Consider the following 16,887-nt stretch of genomic DNA (forward strand, 5'->3'; position numbering starts at 1 on the left):
CTCTCTGCCTCCTGCCGCAGGACGAACGGAGGGAAGACCTTCATCAACGGCTGTCACCTTGACTTAGGATTTCCCAGCAGGGAGAGCTGAAGGTATTTCCTTTACAAATTGCCCATTCCTCAGTGACACAGAACGGCAACAAAAACGCCAGACTAAGATAGGGGTCTGCTCTCCACTAGCACTGAGTCCTCAAAGTCACACACCCTGAATGTCAGGCTGTCCTGCCTTCGCCATGTCCTTGGCTTTGTAGAAAATTCATCAGGTTCTGAACGGGACAAAGCTTTAAACAGGATAGCTAGCACCTGTTTATTTTTACTCTAGACCTGACAGTCTTTGCAAGGGTCATTGCATGGAGGGCTGTGTTGGACCCTTAGTGAGGTTCTTAATTAAAGGCCACCATCCTGCAGGCCAGCAGTCCTTCACTTACCTTTGGCACAGCACAGCTTTTGAATGATTTTATCAGATCTTACAGTGACATCAATAGCATTTTCTTTTAATGATTTGGAAAAAAATATGCCACTTTAGGTGGAGATTATGTTCAATATTTAAAAGAGTAAAAACAGAAAAAGAAGTAGTTATACAGGTGACAGACTATACCAATGGACAACTGGGACTATTTGTACAAATTCACGTTTTTTCTTTCCGTATCTACTCATGTGATTTAAACTCCACATCAGTGGAGCATCCCATCAATCACACTGCGGAAAGGCAAATTTCTACTACAGCATCAGAACCAAACAGCAGCAAGACTGAATCCATGGAGGAAGGGGCGCCAGTTACACAGGTGACAAAGAGCCAGGTGCAGCTGAACAGCGTGGGCCTGCTAACAGGAACGCCAAGACAGCAATAAGCAGTCTGAACCATTACACTGTGTTCTGGGCATGGCCACACGAGCCAGCTTTTATTTTTTAGAAAAGATCTATTTTATTGTTAAAGGCAGAATTCAAATGGCTGCAATTGCCAGGGCTGTAGCAGGCTGATGCCAGGAGCCAGGAGCTTCCTCCAGGTACCTCACTGGATACAGGGGTCCAAGCTCTTAGGCCATCTTCTGTTATTTTCCCAGGCACATTAGCAGGGAGCTGGATCAGAAGTGGAACAGACTAGAACTGCACCCAACAGGTAGCACCTGAACCCACAATGCCATCACATGGGTTTTTCCACTCAGAGATCTGGGAATCAAGTCATTACAGGTGACAACCCAATGTTCATAACTAATTCCGGTTTATAAATCTAATTTACACAAACCCATTCACTCAAAGTTGAAACTTTAATCTACTGGGCTTTCTTAAAGCATCCAATTATGCATCGTCCTTCCTTTAAGGGCAAAGCAATCACACCCAAGAAGCACATCACGCCAGAGAAGCAAGCTGCATTAGAAGAGAATGATGTTGTCCCAGGTGACCATCAGAAGCATAGCTTGGCAGCTCATTTCACCAAAATCAAAACCGGAATGAGAATATCCAGCCCCTGGAGCTTCTTGTGTCACCAGGCAGCTTTGTGCTAGAGGCTTCAGCACAGCACCTTAGCCTGGGGCTGTCGTCATGCGAGCAGGAGTCAGATGCCAGGAACTCTGTATTTATTCATATACACTGCTATTTTGTCAGTCCCTTCACAAGTGTTCTGGACTGGCCTGCGGGTGAAGTCCGTCTCCCATCTACACTGGCGTGTCACTGCGGCAGATCTGAAGTGCTGGAATCTATCAATGCAGCCTCCCATGCCTTAGCACAGGGTCGTAATGCTGTGGTTGCTTTCTACCCAACTGGACACCCTGGGTGAGAAACATGTAAGCAGCTCTTCCTTCCAGAGGCCTATGCTGTGAGCGAAAAGTCTGGAACTGCTCTGGGAAGGTGTCCTCACCCTGCATTCTTGGAGTTCTTCCCCCAGAGCTGGGCCCCATCCACCAGGCCCGGGTGGCTCTCTCACTCACTCCCAATTCTCCCTCATCCAAACCAGGAATCTGCGAAGTTCCTGCTTGCACACCCCAGCCTTGGACCCTGCACCCAAGGCCTGGAAGCTCCTGGCTTCGGATCGGCTCAGCGCAGGGTCACTGCAATCACCTGGGGTGTGAATCAGTGCATGGAAGATCTGTCTCTCCTTCTCTCTGTAAATCTGACTTTCTAATAAAAACAAATAAATCTTTTTATTGAAAAAAGCAGCAGTAGGGGGATGGTCGGTCTGCTTCCACTAACTGTTACTCACAAAAACAAATCAACAGTTTGTTATCATTCTTGTTGACTAGCAAGAAAACAAAATGGCTATAGGCAGACCGTTCTTAGCAAGTGTTAACTGGTTTAACCTTTCCAGAAAGTGATTCTGCACTGTCAAGAGACTTAAAATGATTCACACTCTTTGACAAGGTAATTATCCTTCCAGTAGTTAATCAACAGGAAATAATACAGTTAAACACTGAAATTAAACACAAAGGAATTTCATGATAGTATGATTTGCAACAAAAAATTACAAACAATGAGTATAAGTGTCCCACAAGAGCATAATAAAGCAAATTATAGAGCCATGGAGTAAAATAGTATGGGGGTCATTAAATGTAACAGTCACACTTTATTTTTCTTATTTGAAAGACAGAATCACAACCGAGAGAAAAGGAGACAAAGACAGGGAGATCTTTCACCTGCTGGCTCACTCCCTAAAGGCCACTGCAGGAAGAATGAGGCGGTGCCAGGCACAGAGCCAGGAGCTTCCTCCAGGTCCCCCGCATAGGTACAGGAGTCCAAAGACTCGGGCCACGCTAGTGGGGAGATGGATCACAAGTGGAGCAGCCAGAACTCAGGACGGTGTCCACATGGGATGCTGGCACCACAGCCTAAGACCCTATGCCTTGTGAAGGCCCTGAAATATAACTGTGTGGCTATAAAATGATGAAATGGGTATAAAAGTGTACATAAGATATGAACTACAGAGATACATCCATCTGTTAGTACACTATATACTTGTTCACAAGTGGATATTAGAGGCCAGCACAGTAGCATAGTACGCTAAACTTCTACTTGGCAAGCACCAGCATTCCAGACATGGCACTGGTTAGAGTTCCAGCTGCTCCACCTCCAATACAGATCCCTCTGTTTGGCCTGGGAAGCGCAGAGGAGAGCTCAAGTCTTTGGGACCCTGAGCCCACCTGGGAGACTTGGAGGAAGCACCTGGCTCCTGGCAGCACACGTCAGGTCATATCTGCTCCAGTGATGGGGTCCATTCAGGAGTGAACCAGCACTGTCTCCGTGGCTCTCCTCTCGCTGCCAGATCTGTCTTTCAAATACAAATAAATTTTAACCAAGAAAAACAAAATACGTAACAACAGAGGAAAAACTCTGAAAGTCCTGGAAGAATACGAAGAGTTATCCCAGGTACTTACTCTTTAATTTATAGCTTCATATTTCAGCCTGATACTTCTAAACTGTCTAAATGAATATCTGCTAAACTTTAAATTTTCTACTTTGAAAAAATCCGATTTATAAAAAAGCTATTTGAAAATATTTGAGTTCAAGACATACTTAAGAACTCCATACAAGCCAGTTCTATCAAGAGAATACCACAGTAAATATAGTTCTCTCCAAAGTAATTTAATTAATTGTGTTCAATGACCAGCTAAGCAATTATGTTTGATAACAATGCAGGAAAGATGTTTGGCATATAAAATACCTCATTGCCTTTTCAATTTTCTTTTACTAATTTTCAATCATAACTTCCAACTCTAAGCTCTCAGTGGTATTTTCCCAATATACTTGGATTTTTAAGGAAACTAGCAACACCAGATCCCATATTAAATATGCCTCTCAACATGCATAGAAATATTTCAAACATATTGAAGCAAAAATATTATATCATGCTTTCTCAGTAGAAACAGTACCCTGTTTCTAAGTAAAACATATCAAAACTTAGCTCAGGGCTGGCATTCCAGGCTAAGCCTGTGGTGTTGGAGCCGGCATCCCACTCGTATGTGTACTGACTGCCCCAATGCCAATCCCACGTGTGTGTACTGACTGCCCCACTGCCAAATCCCACATGTGTGTGTGTACTGACTGCCCCACTGCCAATCCCACGTGTGTGTACTGACTGCCCCACTGCCAATCCCACGTGTGTGTGTGTACTGACTGCCCCACTGCTAATCCCATGTGTGTGTGTACTGACTGCCCCACTGCCAATCCCACGTGTGTGTGTACTGACTGCCCCACTGCCAATCCCACATGTGTGTGTGTACTGACTGCCCCACTGCTAATCACACGTGTGTGTACTGACTGACCCACTGCCAATCCCACGTGTGTGTGTACTGACTGCCCCACTGCCAATCCCACATGTGTGTGTACTGACTGCCCCACTGCCAATCCCACATGTGTGTGTACTGACTGCCCCACTGCCAATCCCACATGTGTGTGTGTACTGACTGACCCACTGCCAATCCCACATGTGTGTGTACTGACTGCCCCACTGCCAATCCCACATGTGTGTGTGTACTGACTGCCCCACTGCCAATCCCACATGTGTGTGTACTGACTGCCCCACTGCCAATCCCACATGTGTGTGTGTACTGACTGCCCCACTGCCAATCCCACATGTGTGTGTACTGACTGCCCCACTGCCAATCCCACATGTGTGTGTGTACTGACTGCCCCACTGCCAATCCCACATGTGTGTGTGTACTGACTGCCCCACTGCCAATCCCACGTGTGTGTACTGACTGCCCCACTGCTAATCACACGTGTGTGTGTGTACTGACTGCCCCACTGCTAATCACACGTGTGTGTGTACTGACTGCCCCACTGCCAATCCCACGCGTGTGTGTACTGACCTCTCCACTGCCAGTCCAGGTCTCTGTATGGGACCTGGGAAAGCAGTGGAAGGGGCTGCAAGTCTGTGGGCCCCTGCACCCACTTAGGAGACACAGAAGAAGCTTCTGGCTCTTGGATTTGGATCGGCCACCTCCAGAAGATGTCTCTACTTCAACCTGCAGAAACCCAGCTGGTAGAAGACTGTGTCTCCGTGACTTCGTCAGTCCATCTAACTCCTGCTTTCCAAATAAAAACAAACTTTGTCTGACAAAGGCAATACTTGACAACAATATGTTTGTGCTTCATTATGTCATCACTCAAGAAACATGAAAAGGGGCCATGTGGCCATTGGTACAATTATCAAAGGCCAAAATCTGAACTTCTCAAGATGAGCCAGGCAACAGTCTGGGGGCCCACAACAGTCTCTCCAGGTCTAGTTTTAGTAACATCTGCTCACTGTTATTGCTACTCATTGTGCAAAGCAAACTCATCTAGCAAACATCTTTCAGTGTACAGCTTTTGAAATTTTCCAGCTACATTCATGGAGACATTACAATCACCTCCAGTCTCCTTTTCCATATCTTAATTGATATCATTCTGGCAACTTCTCCATCATGCAATGAATGTATAAGAAATATGTCATCCCAGGGCTGGTAAGGTGGTATAGCAAGCTAATCCTCAGACTGGCACCAGCACTCTGTATGGACACCAGTGATAGTCCTGGCTGTTCCAGCTCTGATCGAGCGCCCCAATACCGTCCTGGGAAAAAAGCGAAGTAGGGCCCAAATCCCCCAGCCTTGCACAGACATAGGAGACCCAGGAGAAGCTCCTGACTCCCTGTTTTTGATGGGCCCATCTGGCTGTGGTGGCCATTTGAGGAGGGAAGCATCGGATGGAAGACCTCTTTCTATTTCTTTCTCTCTGTTATTCTGACATTAAGTAAATAAATAAATCTTTTTAACAAGGGCAGTTGCATGTATGTAAACAGTATTTGGGGCCTGGGTTGCAGTGCAGTGGGCTCACTATCAGCTTGCAAGGCCAGCATCCCATATCAGAGTGTCTGTTCAGTCCTCGATCCTACTCCATGTTCTGATCCAGCCTGGTGCTGGCGTGCTTGAAAAGGCAGCTTCGAGACGGCCCCTCAGCTGGGCCCCTGCCCCCACAGGGGAGATCAGGACACAGGTCCTATCTCCTCACGTTGGGCCAGCCCAGATCTGACTGCTGAGGCCATTCTGGGAACAAACCACCAGATGGACAACTCTCTCTTCCCTATGACTCTGCTGTTTTGTAGAATAAATAAATAACCATTTTTTAAAGTAACATTTGAATTGAATTTCAATTGTGTGGCAAATCAATAATTGAGCTTAAAAAAAGTGGTTTCACTTTGTTCATGTGATAAGTGACATTGATGAAAAGGAAACTATAATTTAATAAAATAAATAAATAAACAAACCATACTGTGGTAGAGAAGCAGCCTGTTCTGGATTCAGGAGAACTGATGCCACCAACTGTGACACTATTAGAAAACTAACATGAAGTCAGGAAAGCCAAGAACCCAGAAGGATCCTGGTCCCACAGAACAAGGCTCAGGAGACGGTGCTCGCGCTGAGCGCTGGGTCCCTGTGGCCCTGGCTCCTGGTCTGAGTGCTTGGTCCCTGTGGCCCTGGCTCCTGGTCTGAGTGCTGGGTCCCTGTGCCCTGGCCAGGGATCCTCGCAGAGGGAGTGCACCAGCGACCAGCACACACACTCCTCACTAGATATCGACCCATAATAATCTGGCGTGGGAGGAACGTCGTGTGATGCACAGAGACGAAGATGAAGCAGCTTACTTGTGCAAAAGAACAGAAAATGCAGGAACTGGGAACCAGGAAAACTATCATGCTTGAAATCCACCTACATGTTCCATGTGATGAACGAACTGGGTCTTAACACAGAAGGAGCCACATCTTCCAAACGTCCCAGGCAGCAATTACAGGAGGACACGTGGACGTGTCTCCCAGTAGAGAATACTCCTTTCTTAGCATGAATTCTCCAATTATTGCAATGTTACATACCTACAATATGGCCAGGTACTCAAGCACCTACTCACAGGAAGCGCTTGTTTTACGAGCAAATGAACAAACGATAAATGGCTCTCATAGGCAGGGATCATACAATTCTCAAAATAAAGCAGGCTGAACAACACTATTCTTCAAACCATACAGGGCCAGGGGACAGTGTGCTCTGAAGTCAATGCTTGGGGAATATATTAACACACCACTGCTCTAGCTGGACTGAACCCTCTCCGCAGCCTACTCCCACTCATCTGGGGTACTTCCTACAAACGACTGCAGATTGCAATGAACTAGGATTTTGCTTCTACCTTGGGCACCTCAACAGCCTTGAAGATCCCACAGTACACACGCTTCTCTGTAAGGATGCCTTCTCGCAGGGACCTGAAGCAGCTGAGTGACACAGAGGGCGCTCCTGAGACAGGAGGCTGCAGGTCCGCCTCACCACAGGGACAGGCCTGACGCAGCAACCCCACTCCACTACATGGACAAACATCAGTCACTGGGTGAAGGTGATTACTGTCCACCACTGGCCTCAGTGACGCACGTATAGCACGGCTTAGAACTACTGACACTGCATTCTGCTGCCCGAGGCACCTAGCTTCCAGAGGCTGGCCAAGTCCCATTACAATACTAATGAGGATGCCATTTATCAGGACAGTTGTGCCTGAGCTTGGCAGGTGCACAGAGGGCAAGGCCTGTGAGAGAGGGATCAGAAAGCCAGAGAACTCCCCGGGCCCCGCACCAATGTTCTGTGATGGCTACTTCTTGTACAGCTCAAATATTTTCAAAAGTTAAACGTAAGCAGGGGGAGAGTATTAGGAAGCCATTCCAAGTGCAGCTGTTATCTGAATTCACAACACCGTCCCACCATTCGAGGACGTCTTCTTATCGATGTAATTCAGTTGGGAAATAGCCATCAGTAGCTCGCTCTGCTAAGGAATGGTATAGCTTCAACAAACAGAGCTCTGAAGGTGTCCAGTCACACACAGGAAACTCCTTAATTATTCAACAATGGTGGAGAACCTTGTGATGGACACAAGAACAAATGGAAAAACACAACTTTTGAAAGGTTATTTTTAAACACCAATCACAGGGCTCGGCTCCAAGAGAAATCAGTTCGGCGGTGGGAAGTCAAAAAGGTTAAAATCTGTAATTAAACGAAAGCATGAGGGAACAACTGCAGACTGAAGCCCTTACAAAATTAATTGGAAGGTTTATTAGTAAGTGTCTAAATATATCACTGGGCTTAGAATGGCAGTGATTTCCAGTCACCTTCTCACTACTTTTCACTTTTACAAAGTACCAGAAGTTAAAATGAAGTTTGTGCTACCAATTTACTTTATGATTAATGCGTTCCTAAATATGCCAGAGCACGCAAAAAAGAAAAAAAAAATTCCTCTCCATGAAAAGAAAGAACACAAAACCTTGTCAAACACAAATACCAAAATTAGCCTTTATGTGCTTTGGTATTTCAACATTAACAGGAATAAAAATAAATAAATATTTAAAATATTAGACAATTTTGAATGTTTCCAATATAAAAGAAAAAGCAACAAAAAAGCTGGTGATGATGGACAGAGCACTTCTCCTGACTCAATCATTACACGGATACGCACAGTACTCATAAATATGCATGTGTTTATGCACTCATAAATATGTGAAATAATATGATCCACCTAACTGAGTTCCAGACAACCATGTGGCAGATCTGGATGGACATCTAGCTCCCAGTCCCAGCCCTGGCTGCAGTGAAAATTCAGACTGAACCAGGGGAGACGACTTATCTCTCTTTTAGATAAACGGAGCTCTTAAAAAATAACTTTATAATAATGTTACTAATATACAGGTAAAAGTTCTAAAGTTAAAACTACTTGAGTAATAAAAAAGAATGATGTTTATACCCAGAAATAATTTAACAAAGAGAATAATTACGGCAAGTAAAATTAAAACTTGTTTTAAATAAACTCACTAAACTGCAATATTAAAAACTACTTTAAGCAGTTAGAAATGCTACGGATTAAAAGGAAAAAATAGCCTCTACTTAAAAATTATTTTCCCCTGAATATTCTAAATACATTAATTTTATCTAAGATTCTCCAAATATAGTCATTGTACATAAAAAGCCTGGGATCTAGCTGACAATGGAGCCAGCAAACAGAAGCTTTGTCATTCTCAGGCCCGAGTGAAGAATGCCTGCCTGGCTCTGTTCTACCCACATGTGGTGTTGCCCTCACTGTACAGTCTTCTTCATAGTTTTTATTCTTTCACTGAATACTCACAACGCTATAAAACACACAAAGTAAGTGTACAAAGTCACGCCTGTTAGCTGCACAATGTGAAATGGCAAAATCGGGACCCACGCGGGTCCTCTGGGCTGCAGCTGGTTCCGGCTCAGCTCCACTGCTGCCAGCACTGCCCCTGACTGATACACACCAGGCTTGCTTCTCAGAGAAGTCCCAGTGAGTTCTTTTCAATTTTCAAAGCAAACTCATCCTCCTGTTGATGTAATTTGTAATCTCAGATAGGATTTTTCCTCTAGAAAAACCACATCTCAGCCTCTCACTCCAGAAGTTTCCAGAATTCAGAAGGAAGCAAGGCAAGTTCCCCATCTTCCCAGCTGTTTGCTGCCTGCATTCGCTTATGGCACATATGATTCTACACACAAGAAAGCCTTAAACTCTTCCATATAATCTCTGTAGGTCTGTTAGAATACTGGCACAGGAAAACATGTTATGGAAACTGCAAACTCCACGGGAAACAATCCCTCCGAGTTGATTTTCAGTATTCACGGCAATGATGTCCCCCAATGTCACTATAGGCCACCAAATTACCAACTACGGAAGGAAGCATTTCTCCCACAGAAACGTGGAGTTAGCTTGCTGCAGCTTCTGTTCACATTCTTGTCAACTGTTCATTATGTAACCAAGTCTTATGTGTACTTCTGTTTGAATAGACTGCACTCAAAACATATTGTTAACATGTTAATGCTGAATCATAGGCAAAGCACTTACAGCTCCTGCCTCTCTGAAGGAAGTTTCCAGAGCTTCTTCCATGGCCTTGGCACAGCCCTCCTGCCCACTGAGGCATCAGACTCTGCTTGGAAGTCACTGTAAGCAGCAAAATAACGGAAGATTCAAATATGGGAGGGAAGGGACACTACATGGACCATGCCGATGACCCGAGTACTGATTCTGAGGTTACGAATGTATGTCACCAGGCAAATTCAAACAGCCTCAGATAACGTGGATCACGTGCCTACCGACGAACTGACAACAGGAGATGGCGCTGAAAACAGTGGCTGGGAGACGAGGAGGCAGAGAAAATCAACAGTTTCCTCCAGCACCGGTCAACCTGTTCAATTCTGCAACATGTGTGTATGTGAATGTGTGTGAACTTAACAACCTCCACAGAAAAAAAAGCTTTAAACTGATAATGCACTGAAGCCAAGATTTGAGTTCCAATAATGAAAAGGCAGCAAATAAAATTCAAAATAAAGACAAATGAACTAAAAAAATGGCAAGGCTCACAAACACTTGGTGCCTTGCTGCACTGACGAAGGCGAGTGCAGATCCTCCCAGGAGGGGCCGGGCAGATCATCAAGTAGAAGCAGAGAACGCACGCGGCAGCACTCCGGCCCCTCCAGGGCAGGGTCGCAGGCAGCATGCGGGAAGGCCATGATGCGGGAAGGACTGAGCTTTGCACACGGGCTTTGTTTCCCAGGTAATTCAAGTTACGATTTCAAACAAGCTTAAGGTGCTTCTGTCAGAGCAGTGATTCTCAGCATCAGGATCATCAGGGACATTGTGAGTTCTACAAAGCCTCAGGCTCTACCCCAGACTGAAGAACCCAGAACACGGGCTATCTCAAACCACTGCTCATTACTTTTAAAGATGCATTTTAATTTGAAAGGTTTGCAGAGAGGAGGAGACTGGGGGTGGGTGGGGACAGGGAGAGCTTGGGTGGCCGGCATCCTCTGTAGGGATGCTGGTTCCAATCCCCGGATGCTGCTTCCTGCTCATCTCTCTGGGAAGGCAGCAGATGAGGCAACAAGGACCTCGTGGACCCTGCCTTCTCCCAGGGCAGTGCCACACCTGTGGACACGTGTGACATCTGTCAGTCAAATCACGTATAAATCTTCAGCCTGTCACTAGCTATGAACTCCAGCTCTGCAGTTCGCTACCTCTCATCCAACAAAGACTGCTAGTGGCTGAACAGAGTGCGGGACATCTCAATGTGTGACTAAGCCTAATACTGAATAACTTACAAAATCCAATTAGTGGCTAAGCGGAAATTCACCATGAAATGTTCCCATTGTTCCCTATGCTTGCGGATTTTCATAAGATTGTAGAAAAGCAGACATGGGGTTGGGTCACACACACAAGTCACTGAGGAGCGTGGAGTCGACTGTACATGTCTAGTCTCCAAATCCTAGGGCTACGGACAGGCACAGCTTGCGCCACCTGCGTGACTGCGTGAAGATGTGGCCAAGATTTCGGCAGGTTTCAGGGGTGAGTTCCTTTCTCTCCCTCTTCCTCTCCTCCTTTCTCTCTCTCTCTTCCTCTCTCCCTCCTTCTCTGCAAACCTTTCAAATTAAAATAAATAAATCTTTAAAAAATAATTAAAAGAAGAAGAAGACACTAAGCATCGAGTGCTTTCACGTCTTGAGTTTATGGATGAGTGAGACGGGCTATCAGGGGAGGGGGTCTTCAAGGCCTGCCCCCCCAGCAGCCAGAGAGAGGAGGGCACCCACCCAGGACAGCCTGGCAGCCGTGACCAACCCGCTAATGAGCTGTTCCAGCCAGACTGGTGACAAGGCATTTGAGCAATAAGGCCAGTGCTTCACAGGACACCTGAGAGTCCATTTTCCTCATGACTGCTTGTGAAAGCCCACGGGCCTATTTTCCGGTTTTGACATTTATTTGAAATTCAGATTCTGTGGTATAACCTAATGCAAGCTGTGGAGATAATTAATGTAAATGTGGAAATCTCTGGATTCAGTGGGAGAAGGGAGGAAAAGGAACATTCTTAAAGTTCAAGCCATTTGATGGCATTTAATTGTCGCTATTCTCAATCATGAAATTACGCATGAAGTTGAAATTATTCCCTTTCAAAATCCGAGCGAAGAGTACCTGGATGTGACTGGACACACTGAGCAGCGGAGGGGACACTGCTGCTCACAGGCCGGCTCATAGGACGGCTCGAAGCCGTCTGCGCTACTTCTCCAAGCAAACACACTCTGGGAAATGACCAGGATTTCAGCCAGTGCCACCCTGGGGCTCCCTGACACCTTCCTACATTCTAACAGTCATTTGGCTTTAAGATTTTTCACCTCTAGCACAGATCAAAGGAAAACATCCCTAACGGCTACCTTATTAACGGCCCAGCAAGAGGAATAAATGAATAATCTGAAAAAGTCATTTTTATTACTAACATTAGTGTTCAGCCATTAACCAGGCACATCATATGATGTCTTCTTCCCGTCACGACAGAACACTGATAATTGTTTGCAGCAGATGAGGACTGCACGTGGCTTCAGAGCACACCCACAGGCCTGCTGTGCACAGAGAGCGCTTTTCTAACCAGAGGCCACCTTGCATTCAGCGGAATTTGGAGGCGGCATAGATTCTGGTTGGCTGAGAACTTACCATTTGCACAGTCCTTTAGTGGACAGAGAGGGTTCAAGAAACACCCGCTGGCCCTGTGACTGCTGACTTTAGCACGCTGCCTCCCCATCCACCTGCCACAGGATGCGGCGTGGGAGGGCAGAGCTGCCGGGCTGCAACCATCCAAGGCCTAGGGTGCTGTGCACGGAGCAGGGGGACCACTAAATGTGCGCATGGCACTAGGACAAACCAGCTGTTGTGATTCTTTAAAGGAATAAGGACCTGTCGGTCAAAGGCTCTCCCCTGGGCATGTCCCAGGGAACCACAGCTCCCACCAGAGGGCTCTTCTTCCTCCTGTCAGCATCCTCACCAGCTCGGCCCCACATCCACTGACATCTGCACACCTTAACACTCTACACATCCGGGATTCGTCTGTGTGGTTCTCTTTTCACATCGATTTCTGCTTTCCTACTTCGGACTAGCTAAGTAACGATACCCTTATATTCTGCTATGCTATATAGAATGCCTTCAACTGTATGATTTCAAAGAAAGATTTTAAAAAATAACTTTTCTCCCGTTACTTTTCTAAATTGGTTTGGGAAAAAAATGATTTAACTATAAAAAATCTGTTCACATTTGATTAAAGTAGGAATATTTGATTCTGTATACGGATCTAAACAGCCCACAGAAAACTCTACCGTCACATCCGGAAAGCAGGGAGGATCACTAAGCCCCATTTCTTCATCTTGCAACAGAGGAAAATGAGACCCCAAAAGTTCAACTAAGCAAGGTCTCTAGCACTCCTCTGGCTGGTGCACACTTCACTCCAGCTCCTAGAGGGGCTATCCTCGGCCCAGCTGCTAGAGGGGCTATCCTCGGCCCAGCTGCTAGAGGGGCTATCCTCGGCCCAGCTGCTAGAGGGGCTATCCTCGGCCCAGCTGCTAGAGGGGCTATCCTCGGCCCAGCTGCTAAAGGGGCTATCCTCGGCCCAGCTGTGACGGTGGCATATCAGCTGTTGAGAATGCCATCTCGCAGGACAAGCGCTCAGGCTCAACAGGTCAATCCACCCACATGTGCTGGCTTTCCATATGGGAGCAGCTTTGTGTCAGATGTTCCACCTCTAATCAGGCACCCTGCTTGCCTCTTGGGAAGGCAGCAGGGCATGGCCCACATCCCACATGGGAGACCTGGAAGAGGCTCCTGGCTCCTGACTTCAGACAGGCTCAGCACCTGCCGCTGTGACCATTTAGGAAATGAACCAGCAAACGGATGACCTTTCTCTCTCTGCTTCTCCTTCTCTAAGTAAATCTGCCTTTGAAATAAAAATAAATATGTCTTTTAAAAAAAGTCCTATCTCGCTATTTCATGGCAGTTGCTAACCACTGCTTCCTTGTATAATCATTTGAAAATTTGGTGCAATTATTCCTATTACCTGTTGAAAGTGAGTAGCAATAGAAAAATGTAAGTGCGGAAAATAGCAACAAGATAGACAAAGGTGGACATAACACATGCAGAGAAACTCGGGACTCATGGGCACCCAGACAGGTTACCATGTGTGAGATGAGTCCATGCAGTACACGAAAATAACAGAGCAAAAATTAAATATATGCCAGACACCAAGACCCAAATGTCTAAAGACTATCCAAATGATGAGAGTAAAGGAGAGATGAACGAGTGACCAAGGTCAGAACACCCATAACTCAGAAATACACAGAAAGAGTTCATGTTCTGTGTGCTGAATGTAAGGGTACATCCACAAGTTCCCGGAGAATGGAAACGAAAGGATAAACTGGGGCAGTCAAACGGCTTAGCATGCAGGAGACCATCATCCAACACTGAAGGATTCGGGCTTCAGCACTGGCTCAGATCCCAATTCTAGCTTCCTGTTGCTGCACCTGATGGAACACAGCAAGTCCTTCCCCAATGCTTGGGTTCCTGGCATACAAGTGGGAGGTGCCTGAGTCCCCCGCTGCAGGCTTTCTGTCAGCACACCCTGACCTTAGAATACATTTGAGCAAATCAGCAACGGGAACTCTTTCTCTCTCCCAAATACTGAAGTCGGAAACTATGATTTGGTGCAAAAATATTATTTAATCTATGACAATGTAACCTCAAGAAGTTCAGGGACAATATGCATTGTGAAAAATTAAACATATGAAATCCAAAATGTTTTTTTTATCAAACTAAACTTGTCTTTCAATTTCATTTTTCATTTATGCTTACCTCGTTTATAAAGACTGATTATTTGAAACAATTACAGAAAGAAAAAAGGATAGAGAAACAGAAAGAGAGAGAGATCTTCCACCCACTGGGTTCACTCCCCAAATGACTGCAATGTCAGGAGCTGGGCTGGTCCAAGCCAGGAGCTTCCTCCAGGTCTTCCGGGTGAGCTCAGGGGCCGAAAGACTAGGGCCAGCTCCACTGCCTGTCCCTATCATTAGGATTGAACTGGATAGCAAGTGGAGCAGCCAAGACTTGAACTGGCAACAATATGAAACCCTTGTGCCACTGTGCCAGCTCCCCCCAAACAGTGTTACTTCTGAGTCATTTAAAGACAAAAAACAGTACAAGATAAGCATACTCAAAAAAAAGCATCGAAACTTGCATCACTCATTCATGCTCCTGCCAATGACTCCTGACTTCCAGCAACGTCAACAACCAGCTTACTGAACAAGCATAGCAGCACCGCCAATGGAGGCCACTCCAAACTCGAGCCACAAGTAACTGTCTATATGTTGGCTTATTATCAAAGCCTCAAACATGCATGTTTAAAACAATTACAACCACATAAAAAGCATACTTGCAAATAAAAAAGGTATACTAGCAATAAGCAAATCAGTATTTATCTTCTGTCCATTGAAAATTGCAAGGAATGTGATGTGAATGCAAGAGGGTAGCTGTGGGGCAAGCAAAGAAAGAAGCAGGGCCAAGGGTTCCTGGGCGGGACAGCTCTCTCCTGGGCAGCCAAGGGCAGGCATTCCACACCTGCTTCCTACCTGCCCCTGCAGGAGCAGAGTCCAGAGACCCCCGGGCCTCACGGCCTGAATAACTAGACTTTCAAGGGCAGGCACTCCGCACCTGCCTTCTACCCGCCCCTGCAGGCAGGAGCACAGAGACTCCAGAGACCAGGGCCTCACAGCCTGCTGAATTAGACTTCCCAGCATCTAGTCCTTACTCTGCAAAGCCTTTCACATTCTGGTTTTTTTTTTTAATTTATTTTAAAATTTTTATTGGAAAGTCATTTATACAGAGAGGAGGAGAGACAGAGAGGAAGATCCTCTGTTGGCCAATTCACTCCCCAAATGGCCACAACAGCTGGAGCAGAGCTGATCTAAAGCCAGAAGCCCAGAGCCCAGAGCCTCCTCAGGTTCTCCCATGCAGCTGCAGAGTTCCAAGGCTTTGAGAAGTTCTCTACTTCTTTCCAAAGTCACAAGCAGGGTCTGAATGAGAAGTACAGCAGCTGGGATTAAAACTGGTGCCCATATGATATCCTGGTGTATGCAAAGCGATTACTTTAGCTGCTAGGCTACCGTACCGGGCCCCATTCCATTTTTTAATTACCTTTTTAAAATAATGTACATCCAGGCAAATTAGTTTTGAATCATAAACAACAAACAAAATCATGGGCTAGAGAAACAGATAAATTAAACCACAAATACTCACTGTGGCTGTCAGCTTCCCTCATAAGCTCCTAAGTGCAACACAGAAGGCAAAGTGGAGGACAGACGCTGTAGCTTTCCTGCAAGAAATACACACAGGGTGCTTGGGATGTGCAGGCGAAACAACAGCTCAAGTTTAGAAAAATCAGTAACACTCTGAAATCTGATCAATACCAACAGTAAATAGAGTGGGGAAAATACGGGACAATAATCGAAACATAACAGGAGCTTAACTGAAGTGAGTTAGGAAACTACGAAAAACTACCAAGAAGAAGTGACAGAACACAAGGAGCCACGCCTTCCCGGGGAGACAGCACAGCACAGCACACTGACTCAGCACACATCATCGCCGTGTCAGCCCCCGCAGAACGACTCCAGCTGGGGAAACTAAGAATCATCATCAACATCATCTGAAAGGGTAAAAGCAAAGGACAGAAACTACAGTACTCTGAAAAAGGATGAATCATGAATAATCCGAGCAAATGGAGCAAGAACTGGAGCGGCAGCTACACTCTCCTTTAAAAACACGCTGTAGGGCCCGGCGCGATGGCGCAGTGGTTAAGGTCCTCGCCTTGCATGCCCGGGATCCCATATGGGGGGCCGGTTCTAATCCCCCAGGCTGTCTGATCACAGAGCAGCAGAATGCAATGGATAAGGACTTCGCAAACATCAAGGAGAACTTAAAAACAATGAAAATTGCTCACGTGAGGAAAGTAGGAACTCAGGACCATGCACAACACCCAAGTATTGCACAGTTACATTTCTGGAAACTGCTGTTCCCATGGGTGGT

At 46.0% G+C, this 16,887-nt stretch overlaps 1 protein-coding gene across 2 annotated transcripts in view; it reads right to left on the bottom strand.

Annotated features, from left to right (window-relative positions):
* FARS2 (phenylalanyl-tRNA synthetase 2, mitochondrial) overlaps positions 1 to 16,887 on the bottom strand; it is a 323,779-nt gene that overhangs the window by 280,635 nt on the left and 26,257 nt on the right. The window contains exon 2 of one of the 2 annotated variants that reach the window (XM_040984027.1): positions 16,102 to 16,177. The exons of the other annotated variant lie outside the window; for it this stretch is intronic. The gene's annotated coding sequence lies outside the window, so the exon portion shown is untranslated. The remainder of the gene's footprint in view (positions 1 to 16,101; positions 16,178 to 16,887) is intronic. 2 annotated transcript variants of the gene reach the window in all.

Source organism: Ochotona curzoniae, unplaced genomic scaffold (assembly GCF_017591425.1).
Source record: "Ochotona curzoniae isolate NIBS_2020 unplaced genomic scaffold, NIBS_Ocur_1.0 contig_4064, whole genome shotgun sequence".
NCBI lineage: Eukaryota > Metazoa > Chordata > Mammalia > Lagomorpha > Ochotonidae > Ochotona > Ochotona curzoniae.